Genomic DNA, 14,741 nt, shown 5'->3' on the forward strand with positions numbered 1-14,741 from the left:
AAGGCCGGCGCGGTGCGCGCTAAATGAACAGTCGTCACTGAAAGTAACCCCGAGACTTACTGAGGTAGAGGTAGTAGGGTACCAAGGACCCGGGCCTGAGAGGTCACGCTTAAGAGGATTAAACCTCATGACTTTTGTTTTATTCATATTAAGCTGGAGGTCGTTAATGCTACACGCCTCGAGAAAGGAGTTCCTGATCACACTGCTGAACTGGGGATACACGTCTGACTTTTCAGCAAGATATTTCAGAAGTAGGGAGAGATCATCAACGTCTTTGAATCTGTCTTCAATCTCGAGGATAATGTAGTTAATTACCGCTAAAAACAAAAGAGCTGCCAGCTTAGTGCCTTGTGGTGCGCCACACGTTAGTTCAGCCCACTCAGAGTTTAAGTCACTAGGGAAGAGAGCATAGACACACTGACAGCGGTTACGCAGGAAGTCAACAACTAAGAGCAAAATATGCTTCCTAGCGCCCATCTTTTTGAGGTTATTTGCTGCTGTATAGTGGCGGATCAAGTCAAAAGCCTTACGATAGTCGACTAAAAGCAGGTCAACGAGGCTACTGCCTTTGTCCAACCACTCGGTAATCAGGTGGTAGAGACGTACTAGATAATGCGTCGTACTACTCCCTTTCAAGCAGCCGTACTGAAACGGATCTAGGGCTGGCTGAACTTGGGCTAGGAGCTCTCTATAAATAAAAGATTCAGTCACTTTAGCCATATTAGGCGTAATAGAAATCGGACGAAGCTGATTGCAGGACTTCGGGTCTTTGACTTTAGGTAAGACGCGGACGTAGGCTTTTTTCCAAGCACTCGGGAATTTGTGCTCCTTGAATGACTGATTGATCACTGATGAGAGTGGTTTTGCTAAAAACATAGAATATTCTCTTAAAAGTTTAACTGGCAATTCTCCTGGGTAAGAAGCACAGTTGCTTTTTAACTTTTGAAGTTCTTTATACACCGCGAACTCGGATACTTCAACGATTGTATCTTCAGAGACGTCAGCAATGAGGGCTTCGATTTCGGCTTCGGTGAAGGACGGGTGAGTAGTACAGATTGAAGTGAAAAAGGCGTTCACTTCGGCTGATTTTATCAGCGTTTTGTCGTCTTTCTGTATCTTAATTTCACTGGTGGTACGTTTACCGGTAAGACGCTTGACTTCAGAGTGCCACCTACGGGGCTCATCTTGAAGGAGAGGCGAGACTTTGTCATGAACGTACCTTTTCTGCGCTGCTCGTAACAGTTTAACAATGCGGTTACGAAGTTTGTTTGCTTGAACAATATCCCCACTGCGATGTAACTGGCAGCGAGTTAAGATAAGCTTCTTTAGATCGGGTGTTACCCAAGGTTTGTCAGTATCACTAACAGTTATTTTTTTCTCAGGGAAATGTTCGTGATATTTACATGACAGCAAAGAGTTGAAAGTATCAACTTTCTGGTCGATATCTGTCATAGAGCAAATCTCATCAAAGTCAAACGTCCCAATCCACTGTCCAAAGGAACGAATTGCCTCTTTAGTCATAGGTCGAGTGGTAATTTTTACTTTACGTGGTGCTGGAAGGCCAACTTTGGCCTTCCAAAGAAGTGTGTTATGGTCAGAGTTATGCAACGGACCGAGAGAGAAGGGTACTTCGTAATAATCGGGAATGTTCGTGAAAATAAGATCTAATATACTACCACTGACGTGAGTAGGGATTGAGACAACTTGCTTGAGGTCAAGCATGCTGGAGACCCATGCCTTATTAGTCTGATTGAAATCACCAGCGATTACAAAAGCAGGCGCTGCGTGTTTGCGGCGTAGGTCATCAGTGCAGTTTTGGATATACTGGATCAGTTCTTTTCTGTTCTTTGCACTTTCGGGGTAGTAAACTGCAGCTACAACCAAGCACGAATATCGCTTTGATAGGCGCTTTGGTTTGCATTCGACCCAAATTACTTCATGGCATGATTCACTGGGCTGACTTAGTAATTTACAAGGTAAGTCTTCCCGAAAGTACAGTCCGACCCCACCGCCTCGTCGGTTAATCCCTCGGTCGCGTCTCGTATTAAAAAAACACTTGTACCCCTTGATATGCCCGGTTTCATCGTTAATATCCCAACATTCTGTGATAACAGCAATGGGGGAACTCGTCTGTTTGAGAACTACTTCAAGTTCGTCGGTTTTATTGTTTAGTGATCGGGCATTACATACTAGGATATTGGGAAGTCTGCACTTCGACAAGAAAAACTCAGGTGTTAGGGGAGGTGGGGTACTTGACAGTGACGATACTGGGTCAGCGTACCCCGGACGAAGCGAAGGAGGGATTTCACTAGGAGGGATGCAGTTAACTACTGTCAGAATACGTTCCCTTGCTGTACTGAGAGACCTCGCTCTGTTGTTAGAAACGAGAACAGGGATAGCACAATTTTTATTTCTTTGGCCTCCTCTTTTCCCTCTGTGGCTACGCTTGGATCGCTGTTGACTTGGATTGACATCTGGCGGCTTTCTCAACAGTCGAAAGAGCCTTAAGTTAATGAAAATAAATGGCGCCACTGTCAGACGAGATGAATTCAGTTCGTATAAATCAGCTTTTCGGTACTTTAATGCCATCGTTATTGCACTAATGGAAACTATGACAGTCAAATTTTCGATTATTCATACCACCACAGCAGAAAAGAAACCATGAGAAAATTCACAAATAAAGCTATACTTGTACGACGCTCAGGCTGCTTATTAAAGATAGGCGGTAGGTCATTGTGTAGGGGGGGGGGGGGGGGTTCAAGAGTAATTAAAAAAGATTAAGTTTAATGATTTATTATCCTTGCCCTGGGGCTCTAGGGAGCACTGCATCCCTGGAGGCATAGTTACTAGACCTTTTGCACACTTTGAACAAAATCCCTTGTCAATATATCCTGTAGGACTAAGTTTCAATTTCATACCCTCAGCCCTTCCGTAGATATTGCTGATATGCCCTTTTGACAACTAGTATGCACACGATATGTTTCGAGTGTGTTGGGCGTTCCTCTCCAAAGCTGTGGAGGGTTATGCCATCTCCATAGGCGTAGTTCTTTCAAAATTTTGATCGAACATTTTTCGAGAGAGGGGGGCTGCCAGCCCTCCAACCACTTTAACCCCCCCCTCCCCCCAACATTTCCTGAAAGTCAACTAATACCCTCAGCTGTTCTTAATATATCGCAGATCCATGTTTTTGATAAACGGGATCCACGTAGTACCTTTTGATGTAGTTTAAGGTACCCCTCAGCATTCTCCGAAGCTTCACCTGAATACCCTTGGACTTATGGGATGCCCCCAGAGTCAAAACTTCCCCTTTTCTTGATGATAAATCTACATGTATGCCCTTTTGACAACTAGTATGCACACGATATGTTTCGAATGTGTTGGGCGTTCCTCTCCAAAGCTGTGGAGGGTTATGCCATCTCCATAGGCGTAGTTCTTTCAAAATTTTGATCGAACATTTTTCGAGAGAGGGGGGCTGCCAGCCCTCCAACCAATTTAAATCCCCATCCCCTCTACATTTCCCTGAAAGTCTCAACTAATACCCTCAGATGTTCTTAATATATCGCAGATCCATGTTTTTGATAAACGGGATCCACGTAGTACCTTTTGATTTAGTTTAAGGTACCCCTCAGCATTCTCCGAAGCTTCACCTGAATACCCTTGGACTTATGGGATGCCCCCAGAGTCAAAACGTTCCCCTTTTCTTGATGATAAATCTACATGTAACCATTGACAAATTGCCTAATTTACAGTCCTTGCCCTGAAACTAAAATGAGCAGGGTATTCCTTGAGGTATAGCTATTAGACCTTATGACTAGTTTGAACAATTGACAATTACAAAATTTTGACTATTGTTAAGAAGAGCGGTTGCACAAAAAGGATAATGAAGAGGTATTAACATTGCACAAATCCAACTCCTACCATGTACCGGCAGGGGCGTCGTTAGCCTTCTAACTTTTTGTTTGGGGGGGGGGCGTCCAAAATGTGCCGACGAATGGGTAGGTGCCGCCGAAAACCGACATTTGTTACTTCGTTTTTTAGGTGTTAAAATACTGTTTATAATTGCAGAAAATTGTCATATATTTTACAGAAAAACTCAGCTATAAAAGCAAAATCAAGACAAAGAAAATAAGCTAAACTTATAGGTTGAGAGACTTTTCAACTTTCCACTTTTCTACAAGTAGGTTAAATTCAATTTTTTTCCAGTAGGTCTTTTTCTGACACGAGGAGCATGAACTGGTCAAGTCTATCGTGTCCCGTAGTGGACCTCAGTCTGTTCTTGACGATTTTCATCTTGCTAAATATTCGTTCACCTTAGGCCAATGTCACTAACTCAGCTATAAAAGCAAAATTAAGGCGAAGAAAATAAGCTAAAAGGAACGATAATGTTCCTTCTGTGGACTAGGCAATTTAGGTATTGAATATTTCTTCCCAACTTCTTGGATATGTGAACTTGTGTTCCATCGAAGCGCCCACTCATGTTACTTGCAAAATCGTAGCATTGAAATGCCAGTTTTTCTTCATTGATAGGAGCCTTTCGCAAAACTGGTATAATACCTTCTGCTATTTCGGCTCCTTTCTTTGACTCAGAATCTACGATGACGGGTAAACGCTCTTAACCTATGGCTCCCTTTCTATCAGTGTACCCTACACCTACAGCTAAACACTATTCATGGCTGGCAGCGAGTGTTTTGTCTGCGAAGATGGCAAAGAAGACAGCTTCATTAACTTCTGCTACGGTTTTTGAACTAGCTCTGTTCGAACAACCACAATTAATTTATTTTGGCTACTCTCGGACAGATGGCTGTTGACATTCGGCTTCATCTGGTTTTTTATTCGATGATCCATTTCGATGTTATGTTCTGCTGAGCTGAAGGTGATTTTCCCCGTCATGATTCTTCCCGCGAAATGCCAACCCTTGTTTACCTAGAGTGGTGGTAACATCTAGCAACATGTATATAATGCGCAGCCCTCTTTTTCTTTCTTTTTCTGACTCTATATCTTTCATTAGATTCTCCTTACTAAGCCAGGCAATTATTTATCTCTCTCTATAAAACAAATAAGACCATCTATAGAAGCTTTGCGACCATTTGTTTGAAAGTGAGTGACGAACATTTCAGCCTTGGCGCTCTTGCTTCGTATTTTGTGCTAGTTTCTAGTTCCTGTTCTAAATAAAGAATCTTTGCTTCTGTATTCACGGCCTGGTCCTGGTGTAAACAACGAACAGGCAAAGCATTAAGCTAAATCTTTCTAGCTGAACGTGATTTTCCCAGTCATGATTCTTCCCGCGAAATGCCAACCCTTGTTTACCTAGAGTGGTGGTAACATCTAGCAACATGTATATAATGCGCAGCCCTCTTTTTCTTTCTTTTTCTGACTCTATATCTTTCATTAGATTCTCCTTACTAAGCCTGGCAGTGATTTATCTCTCTCTATAAAACGAATAAAACCATCTATAGAAGCTTTGTGACCATTTGATTGGAAGTGAGTGACGAGCATTTCAGCCTTGCCGTCCTTGCTCCACAGTTTATGCCAGTTTCTAGTTCCTGTTCTAAATCAAGAATCTTTGCTTCAGGTTTCACGGCCAGGTCCTGGTGTAAAACAACGAACAGGCAAAGCGTTAAGCTAATTCTTTCTCGACACTATACTCTAGATACGGGTACTTATTGTACCAGTTTCTAACTAACTGCAACTGGTGCTTGGAACTCTGAGATTGAATTTCCTTGTTGTTTGGAAAATTGAATTTTGGCCGAAATTGTCCTAGTCCGATAAGCTTCAGCTTTTCTGAGTTTGATTTTTTTTTTTTTTTTTTTTTCTTGATCCCGGGATTGTGCTCGACTTACGATTCCAGCTTGCTGTAAATTTTTGGCTTCAGATTCTACACCTTCCATTCCTGACACTTTCTGAGAAATTAATTTTTCTGACTGACTAATAAGCCTAGTTCCATATTCGCTGATTGATCGCCTATGTCTAGTGCTTGTATTCCAGCGTCTAGTTTGTTAGTGATGGAATCCAACTTAGCTTCAAGTGTCAGTTTCTCTTGCTACCTCAGTATAGTCAACAACGCAAGAAAGAATAGCGAAGATATTGCTGATTCACACCGTTTCTTTGTGATCGATTTCTGAACAGCGAACTTCTTCCAAGGTCATTTCTTTCACTAGATTCCACAGTGTCAGACCTGAGAGGATTAGTAACTTCGATTTTTTTTTCAGCCGGATCTTCTTCTGATATTTGTCGAGGATGGACCAGGACGAACTTCCTCAAGTGATGTCTAAAATGTTGCTTCGATTTCACCACGGTTGTTTGTCTGTATCTATTTCACTCTTTCGAGCTCGAAACAAATTCAAAAACTTTTATAAGGAACCTGGCCATAACCTATTAAACGTTTTAGTCATATTTTTTAAAGTTTACTACCCTTTAACAAACTGACGCTAGTTGATTAAATTTCCCCTTAAAAGTAAGATTCTTCCAAGACTTTGGGAGTCTATCCTATAAAATCGTGTACTTACACCTAGGACATCTGCTAAAATTTCGTGTTCAACATCTTTAGCAGTGTCAGAATGCGAAACGAGAGGTGGCTGCGACTGCGAAGCACTAAAACAAGAGGCACCACTGAATACAAACTCTAAGCCTTCTGTTAACTTAAATTGCACTAAGCTGTCTTGCTGTTCGAGATGAAGTTCGCCCGTTACAGGGCCTTCTACAGTTTTCATTGAGCTTCCTGGCCGTAACCATTTTGGAATAACAAGTAGAAATAACAAGCAAAATCTTTGGCCTAATCTTCGTTTTGGTACCGTTTTTCAGTTCCTCATTATGATGCTTTAGGATGCGAATAGCTGGATAGTCAGATTCAAATTCGTAACACCTTTCACCTTACTTTCTTTGAAACAAACTCCACACAGAAGCTTTATCTAGTTCTGATCTGTTCCTTTGTTCTGCAAAAAAACATTCATGTACTGATGATCTAAACAAGTGATTCTCAAACTTATTTAGATACTGTACCCCTTTTTACCCACAAAAAATTTTAGCTACCCCTTCTCAGTTACCGATACTAAGTAGACTATAGCTAAAATATACACAAAATTGCCAGTCCTAGAGTTAAAGGGTTGTTTTTTTTTTCTGGCCGGACGCGTACCCCCTAAAAACTTTTGCGTTCCCCCAAGGGTTAAGCGTACCACAGTTTGAGAACCACTGATCTAAACAAATAAAATAGTGCTCCAAGCGTCCTTTTAGGTTCAAATGCGGAATCACTAATTCAAATTGCAATTCCTAGATCATTGAGAAATTTGATTCTCTGTAAACTTTCCTCACTCTTGACAAACCGGTTTGGCTTGAATTTATTTTGACTTGTGTATGTATTACAGAATTTTCTTTTGGAGTAGCAGTACAACCCAGGTTATTGGACTTCCTACCTTGCTTCTTTTTGTTGTTGAATAAAGTCTTAAAATAAGTATAATGTCACAAATCAACAAAATTTTCGAATCTAGAATTAAAAGTTGTTTCTTACCCTTGCAGTTTTAATTCTTCATACCATCGGTTATATGATTTGTCATAGGGATTTTAAGAATAAGCAAAAGAGGTGTCGTTCTAAATAAGCTTAGTTTAACCTCGTAATTCTATTGGCTCATGTATTAGCAAAATATGTCAGCTGTTTCCAATGTTTTGAGAAGAAGTTTTACGAAGATGAAGCAGTCAATTTCGTTGTCTTTGCCCGACGGAAGTCTTTTATGACATAGTAATGGACCAAAAAATATTAAGTTTTTATTTATCTCGCGCAAGATAAAGCAGTAAATTTCGTAGTCCTTCGCCCAACGGAAGTCTTTAATCACATTAGATTGGACCAACTATGCATCAAGGTTTTTAGGGCTCGGCTTAAAAAGTCGTTTTCTAGAGGGGTAATTGGTTTCTGTTGACTTTGCGCAGATGAAGCAGTAAATTTTGTTGTTCTTCGCCCGACGAAAGTCTTTTATGACATTACATTGGACCAACAAAATAACAAGTTTTGTAGGGCTCTGCTCTACTAGTCTTTTTTTAGGGGGAGGGGGGGGGGGCAATAGGCGTCTGTCAACTTGGTGCACATGAAGTTGTAAGTTTCGTCGGGGTTCATTCGACGAAATTTTTTCCAGAAGCTTCAGTTTGCGCCGAAAGATAGCGACTTTTGTCGGCCTTTGCCTGACAAAAGTCTTTTCTGAGGTCCTTTAAGGCGGGGGAGTCCATCCCCTCCCTTAGTGATCCCTCTGTATACCGAGGCAAGAGAGAATCAAATCAAACGGAAATTCCTTTGTCGCGGTCACAGGACAGGAACGACAATTACCGTTTTTAAAAGACGTAAGAATTCAAAAACAGAACACATGCATCAAATTAGAATTGAACAAATGAAAATTACAGAATCTTGACTATTTTTAAAAAGAGAGGGTTCAAAAAAGGGCAATGAAGGTGTCTTAACATTGCACAAATCCAACGCCTACCATGCACCGAGGCAAGAGCAGGGTAAGAGAGGATAAAATCGAACGAAAATTCCTTTGTCGGACTGGACACCAACGACTGTTAGCGTTTTAAAAGGCATAGTAATTCAACTACAAAACATATGCATAAAATTAACATTGACTAGGTAGTCTTTAACATTGTCTTTGACTAGGTGGTCTGCAAGCAAGTAAAGATATATTTCGTAGAAGGTAAATTCACTTTTTCTTTCTTTTAGGTGATCTTCACGAATTAGGAACCGGAAATTGTACTGTTTTTGTTGCAGATTGACCTAGATTTATCTTGTACACTAACATGGAAATCAGTTATCAAAATGAGAAATAGGCCAGGCTATGCTTTTTGGTTGTCTGAGAATTATTCATTCTAATTTCACCATTAAGACTGTCTCAATTGTATACCAGACCTCCCCCCTCAATGCCTTGATATCTGTTTAAGCTTGTACAAATATTCTGGGTATTGCTCTGATACATGACCACATCTAAATAAAATAAGATTTTGTGACTGACTTAGGGACAAGGTAAACACACCTTTTGATTTCCTTTTTATTCTCTTTTCAAATATGCTAATCAATTCACTTGCAAATACCCCCCCCCCCCTTTCCTTATGGTCCCATATATAACCCCAATGATTTATTTCTCCATTTAATGAATATAGTTGCATGTTATAGTTAATATTTTAAACAAGTTATAAGTATTAGTCTATAGTTAAGCCTACTGAAAAAGAAACACTATACAATTTTGAAAACAACTTTTAAAAGTTCAAAAATACTTGCCTATATAATTCTAAAAAAATTTCACTTTACTTTACCCTCACTTTCTCCCTAATATGCAAATAGTTTATGTAGCCCAAATTATATATTTCCCCTGCATTTTACTGTTTCTTTGTTATGTCACTCTTTTGTTCAAATAGATTCAGCAGCAATGAAGCAACATCAACAAAATCAAGAAATGGAAAAATGCATCTGTAATCTATAATTAGGGCTATATATTTGCACATTGGTTAAGGTGAGGATAAAGTAAAATGAAGTGCTTCTTGGAATGTAAAAGATGAGAGCTGGCATTAACCCCCCTGGAAAATGCACCCTTTGAGGCATCTTCTGGTTCCCTAACTACAAAACAATCAAATGGCATATAGCAAAGAGTATCCTTCAGAATCCAGGGAGGGGAAATTTGTTACAAAAATACAAAAAAATAAGCCCTTTTCAATAATAATACCTCAACAAATTTTATTTAATCCTAGAGAGATGCAAGAAAAAGATCTTTTAGGAAAAGTCCTTTTTAAGTTGTATAATTTGTCCATTGCTTACAGATGCAGGGTTTGGACTCACCTATAAATTCCTATATTTTAAGGTACTCCTATAAAATGCCTATATTTTGGCTAAAATCCTATTAATCCTATATTTTTGGCTGAAGAGCACTAAGAACATTGCTCATGATTTGCAATTTTTACTGCTCATTAAGTAAGTCAAGATGTGCTTTCCTTTGCTTTTGACTCTGCTTGTAAACTCTGCTGTCTTTCAGTGTAGATTCATAATTAATTACTACTGTTGAGCTGTTTGAACTTAACTAATGCTTTGTGTTGGGCTTAGTAAGCTGCTTCTGCCTGGGCTATGCTGTTGTGTTGACTTAGTAGCCTATGTTTTGTTGTTTGTCATGTTGGGCCTGTCCAAAATGAATGAAGATCAATATATAGGCTAGCAGTCTCTGCTTAATGAGACTGGAGTTCTTTCTTCCAACTTATGCGTTTCCTGGCTGAACAAATGCTATAAAAGGCTGATGCAAAATATCCACTTGTTCCTTTTTATGGCCTTCTAATTGCAGGATGCTATTTTGCAGGTGATGCTTGGTAATTAAGTATGGGGCCTACCAAGTTTGATAGTTCATGGCTTGCTAAGACAGATTGCAGCAGTAGAAAGATTGACAAATGGTGTAAGACTGGGAACAACCAGTACTTGTTCTTTTGCAAACTGCTTCACAAATCTTGGTTGTACAGCTGTGGTTGCTCAGCTAAGACAACATGTTTGATCTGGAGTGCACAAAGCCACAATTACTGCTCAACTACATCCACTACAGCTTCACCTGATGGGACAATCTCGAGTTGATGAAAGTACCAAGGATAAACTATTAGTTGGTACAAACATGTTTTGTGAGCATGATGTGGCTTATAAAGCTGAGTAATATGGACACTTCAGACGGTATAAAGTTCCATGTCTGCTAACTCTTCACACCATATTGTTGAAACCTTCCATACAATGTTCCCTGGTAAGATCCCCAATAGAATGTCCCTATGTGCAAAGAAACTCATGTATCTGATCACTGATGTGCTGCATCTGTACTGTATGCAAATGCTTAGGAAGGATATTCAGTCATATTTTGTACTAGAATATGACAAGACAACCAACAATGCTGGTATGAAAGAGTTACAGTTACATGTTCAATATTGATCCTCATATGGGAACAAAATCCAGAGCAGACACGTTTGTACAAGTTTTATGGGCCACGTCACAAGTGATGACCTGTATAGGAAGATTATGTCAGCCATTGAGTAGAATCAGCTGCCACTTGAAAAACTGATCACGCTTGGAGTTGATGGACCAAATGGCAACAGAAGTGTTTGGAACAGGTTCAATGCCAAACAAACGAAAGTGACAAGAAAGGGAATGTTGAAGATTGGTACTTGCAACATCCATATAATCCATAATGCTTTCTTGAATGGTCTTCAGGTGTTCAGAGAAGAAATTTCCAACTTTGTTATTCTTGTGCATTAATTTTTTTGATGGCTGTCCTGCACATTGTGAAGACTATCAAAAGTGCCAAAAAAAAGTGGGGGTGCCAGAGAATGCTTTCATGAAGCATGTCCCAAGCCGCTGGCTGACGATTGGATGTGCCTAGCTAGAACCATGCAGCAGTGGCTGGCAATCTTAGAGTACTTCCTGAACTTTGCGCCAAGAGAGAAACAACTGAAGAATCTTCTGTCCACTCCCAAATTTCTGAAGATTGTGGCTTATATCAAAAGTACAACAATGAAGGCCCAACTTGAGTTTGTTCTAGCCTCAGCAGAACTGTTCATGGGTTTCACCCAACTGTTCCAGAAAGAAGAACCTCTCATTCATGTTCTGCACTCAAAGATCAAAAGACTAGTTGTGACACTTTGCGGATGAGTCTTTACTCCAGATTTTGTGACCAAGACTGAAAATTTCTCACCAGAAATGTTGAACCTGGCTGAAAATTTTGCAGAAAAGCCCATAGTTTCAGAAAATGTGGAACAATTTTTTGGTGAGAAAGCAACAGTGAAAGACAAGTCCATTTTCTATGTCAATGTGCAAAAATATTTTATTGCGGGTTTTTGCCATATTTTGAACAAATGTCCTCTGGATAAGGATGTTCTTTAGAGGCTTTACACTATTTGAGTCCAATCAACATGAAGGATTAAAGAAGCATTGCAGACACAGCAGTTGTGGCATGCGAGATTGCAATTGGAAAAAGCTCAGACGTCGCCCAGGCTGAGTAGCTGCTTTTGCGAATGGAAACTGGACCCTGTGAGGACATTACTCGGATTGATAATTTCTGGAGTCATTATTTTGGTCTGGTGAATGAGTGCGGGACAGCAAGTACCTGGAACTTAACAAGCTTCTGGAAAACCAGAACTGTTTATTATTACAAAAGAGCTGTTGAATCTTGCACGTTCCGCACGGTCTTGGTATCAACAATATCTGGATGAAAAGAAAAAAGAAGAGCCATCCGAGAAGGAGAAAGCAGCTTTTGAAGAGGACAACAAGAGGAAGTTGCTGGAGGTTCATGACAAAAAGACAGAAATAGAAGACCTGGAAAGCAAAAGGAAAAAACTTAGAGCATCAGATCAAGACAAAAGAACAGTAGCAGATACTCTGCTTCAGGAAGTGACCAACAGAATGAAGAAGCCTGCCGAGTCCAAGAGTTCCATAGACATTGCCCTAGCTGTTTCTTTGCTTGAAGGAGCTGTGAAGTCCAGAACAAGTGAAAGAGAGCAGATGGTGGAATCTGCAAAAATGTAGTAGTCTCTTGCAAAGAGAAAAAATTACCTCATACCAAAATTGATACCCAAGAAGCAGCAAGAGTGATTCCAAATATTTTACCTGTATCAATCAATCATTGGCATAGTATGAGTATCTGATTTTTTACTGTTTTTTACTATTTGTACAGTTTGTATTGGAAAAAAAAAAAAAAAATGTAGAAACTTGGGAAATCACAAATTTATGTGACCAGGCATTCCAAGACATCTACTACAGATCTGATCCTGGGGACTTCCGAATCCTATATTTGGGACCAGGAAATCCTATAAAAATAAGACAGAGCCTATAATTTGAAACAGACCAACTTGTCCAAACCCTGCAGATGCTATTTGTCATTAAGGACTTTTTGCAGGGGGGGGGGGAATTTTTGGGAAGATTGTCCTTTCAATGGGGTTCAAATTGTCTGGCAAAATTTTTCCATCGAAAAATGTTGGTAATATCCACAAAGGTGTTACAAGGTCACACCTCCTTTCTTATTGCACAAAAATGTTTCTCGAATTTATTTTAATCATTTGTTTAACTGAAGTGATTTACTTCATAATTCAGTGGTCTATTATTAAGGAGGGGTGGCATATCTTTTTGTTGGAGAGATGTAAAATACCAAAAGGATTATATTTCAATGGTCTAATTTCCTAAGCCTCACTCAGCCTTCAGATGAAAACTAAATGAGTTTTTGAGACTTATTGTCTATTTCTTCCTATTTCCCATATATATTTTCAGTCCATGCCTTTATTATTGGTGCTGAGGCAAGGGAGGGATTAGTAATATCCTAGTAGTGACAGAATTGATTCAGGTTATGTATGGCGAAATTGTGTAGAGTAAGTTATAATTTCAAATCATCTGATATGAAGGAGTATTGGCAGTTACAGATTGGGGAAAGGGGATGGATGCCTGAAACCACATTGGGAGAAGCCAAATTACCCTGCATGATCAGAAATATAAAAGTAAAGAGCTCCATTAAACCACAAATGAGCAGAAATAAAGTTAAATAATCTTCCAAGCATAAAACTGCCACAAATCACCATTAATAAATAAAAAACCCAAAACAAACAGACATTACAAAAGATAACCTAGTCAAACTCAAAACGAACCGAAATTAACATGTTAACATGAGTAGGACTGACAACCCCCATGCCTTCTCAAGAACAGAGCATAATTTGCACTTTAATGAAAAGAAAATACATTTTAAATGTTTTTTTGTTTATATATATATATATATATATATATATATATATATATATATATATATTTTTTTTTTTAAGTAAAGTGCAAATCTGGTTCTGGTCTTGAGAAGGCATGGGCGTTGTCAGTCCTACTTATATTAATCTTTGCTTTTTTGAGTTTGACTAGGCTATTTATTGTAATTTCTGTTTGTTTTGGGTTTCATTTATTTACTAATGGTGATTTGTGTTAGATTTATGCTTGGAAGATAATCAAAACTAACTTGTTGACTTTGACATTGCTTTTGTCCATAAAAACTTAAACAATAAGAATTTGTTGGTTCCCAAAGCCAACTATGCTTTCAAAGGAAAGCTAGAATTTCTAGTTTTTAATGCAATATGTTTTAGCTTAATTGCAATGATTTTTGCCTCTATTTCTTTTTTCTAGTTTTTATTTTCTTTTTTTTTAATTTGGTACCCACTACTGCAAAAAATTACAGAACTCCATATGGAAGTCTTTTCAACAAAAATTCAATTATGGAGTTTTTCTAAATTTTTAAGACGCTTATAGTGTGTTAATTCCTCTTTTCATATTCCTTAGTACTTCTCAACTAAACTAAACAAAAGAATGCATATTTAAAATAAATTCATTTTTTTACAAAAAAACTTTATTTTCATATGCAAAATGATAAACAACATTATGACCATAGGTTATAATCATAATGACATTAAAACTAAATACAATATTATAATGTTAGTTATAATGACGCCAGCTCTGTCAGTATACTGTGATGTTTTACCATACGGATATAAATAGGTGTTAGGTTACAACACATAACAAGTATAAGTTAGCAGTTTGTTATGGTGACTAAACAGGAAGCTAAATGGAAGAAAAACTGAAAAAAAGATCTTAGACATGCAACCTAAATGTCTACTGCAAAAAAATTGTTTAAAAGAAAGTCAAAGGATTTTCTTATTGAAAATTGTGGTTACAATTTGTGGGTTTTTGGGAGGGGAGGAGTTTGGTAGGCTGTTACAAAAAAAAATTA

The 14,741-nt window shown here is 38.7% G+C and overlaps 1 protein-coding gene across 2 annotated transcripts in view; it reads left to right on the plus strand.

The window, feature by feature from the left end:
- Positions 1 to 8,562: 8,562 nt before the first annotated feature.
- LOC148951281 (PRADC1-like protein) overlaps positions 8,563 to 14,741 on the plus strand; it is a 43,272-nt gene continuing 37,093 nt past the window's right edge. The window contains exon 1 of one of the 2 annotated variants that reach the window (XM_089090217.1): positions 8,563 to 8,672. The gene's annotated coding sequence lies outside the window, so the exon portion shown is untranslated. The remainder of the gene's footprint in view (positions 8,673 to 14,741) is intronic. The other variant, XM_089090218.1, reaches the window with a different exon arrangement.

Source organism: Artemia sp. Qi Xiang Cuo, chromosome 6 (genome assembly GCF_049724085.1).
Source record: "Artemia sp. Qi Xiang Cuo chromosome 6, ASM4972408v1, whole genome shotgun sequence".
Lineage (NCBI taxonomy): Eukaryota > Metazoa > Arthropoda > Branchiopoda > Anostraca > Artemiidae > Artemia > Artemia sp. Qi Xiang Cuo.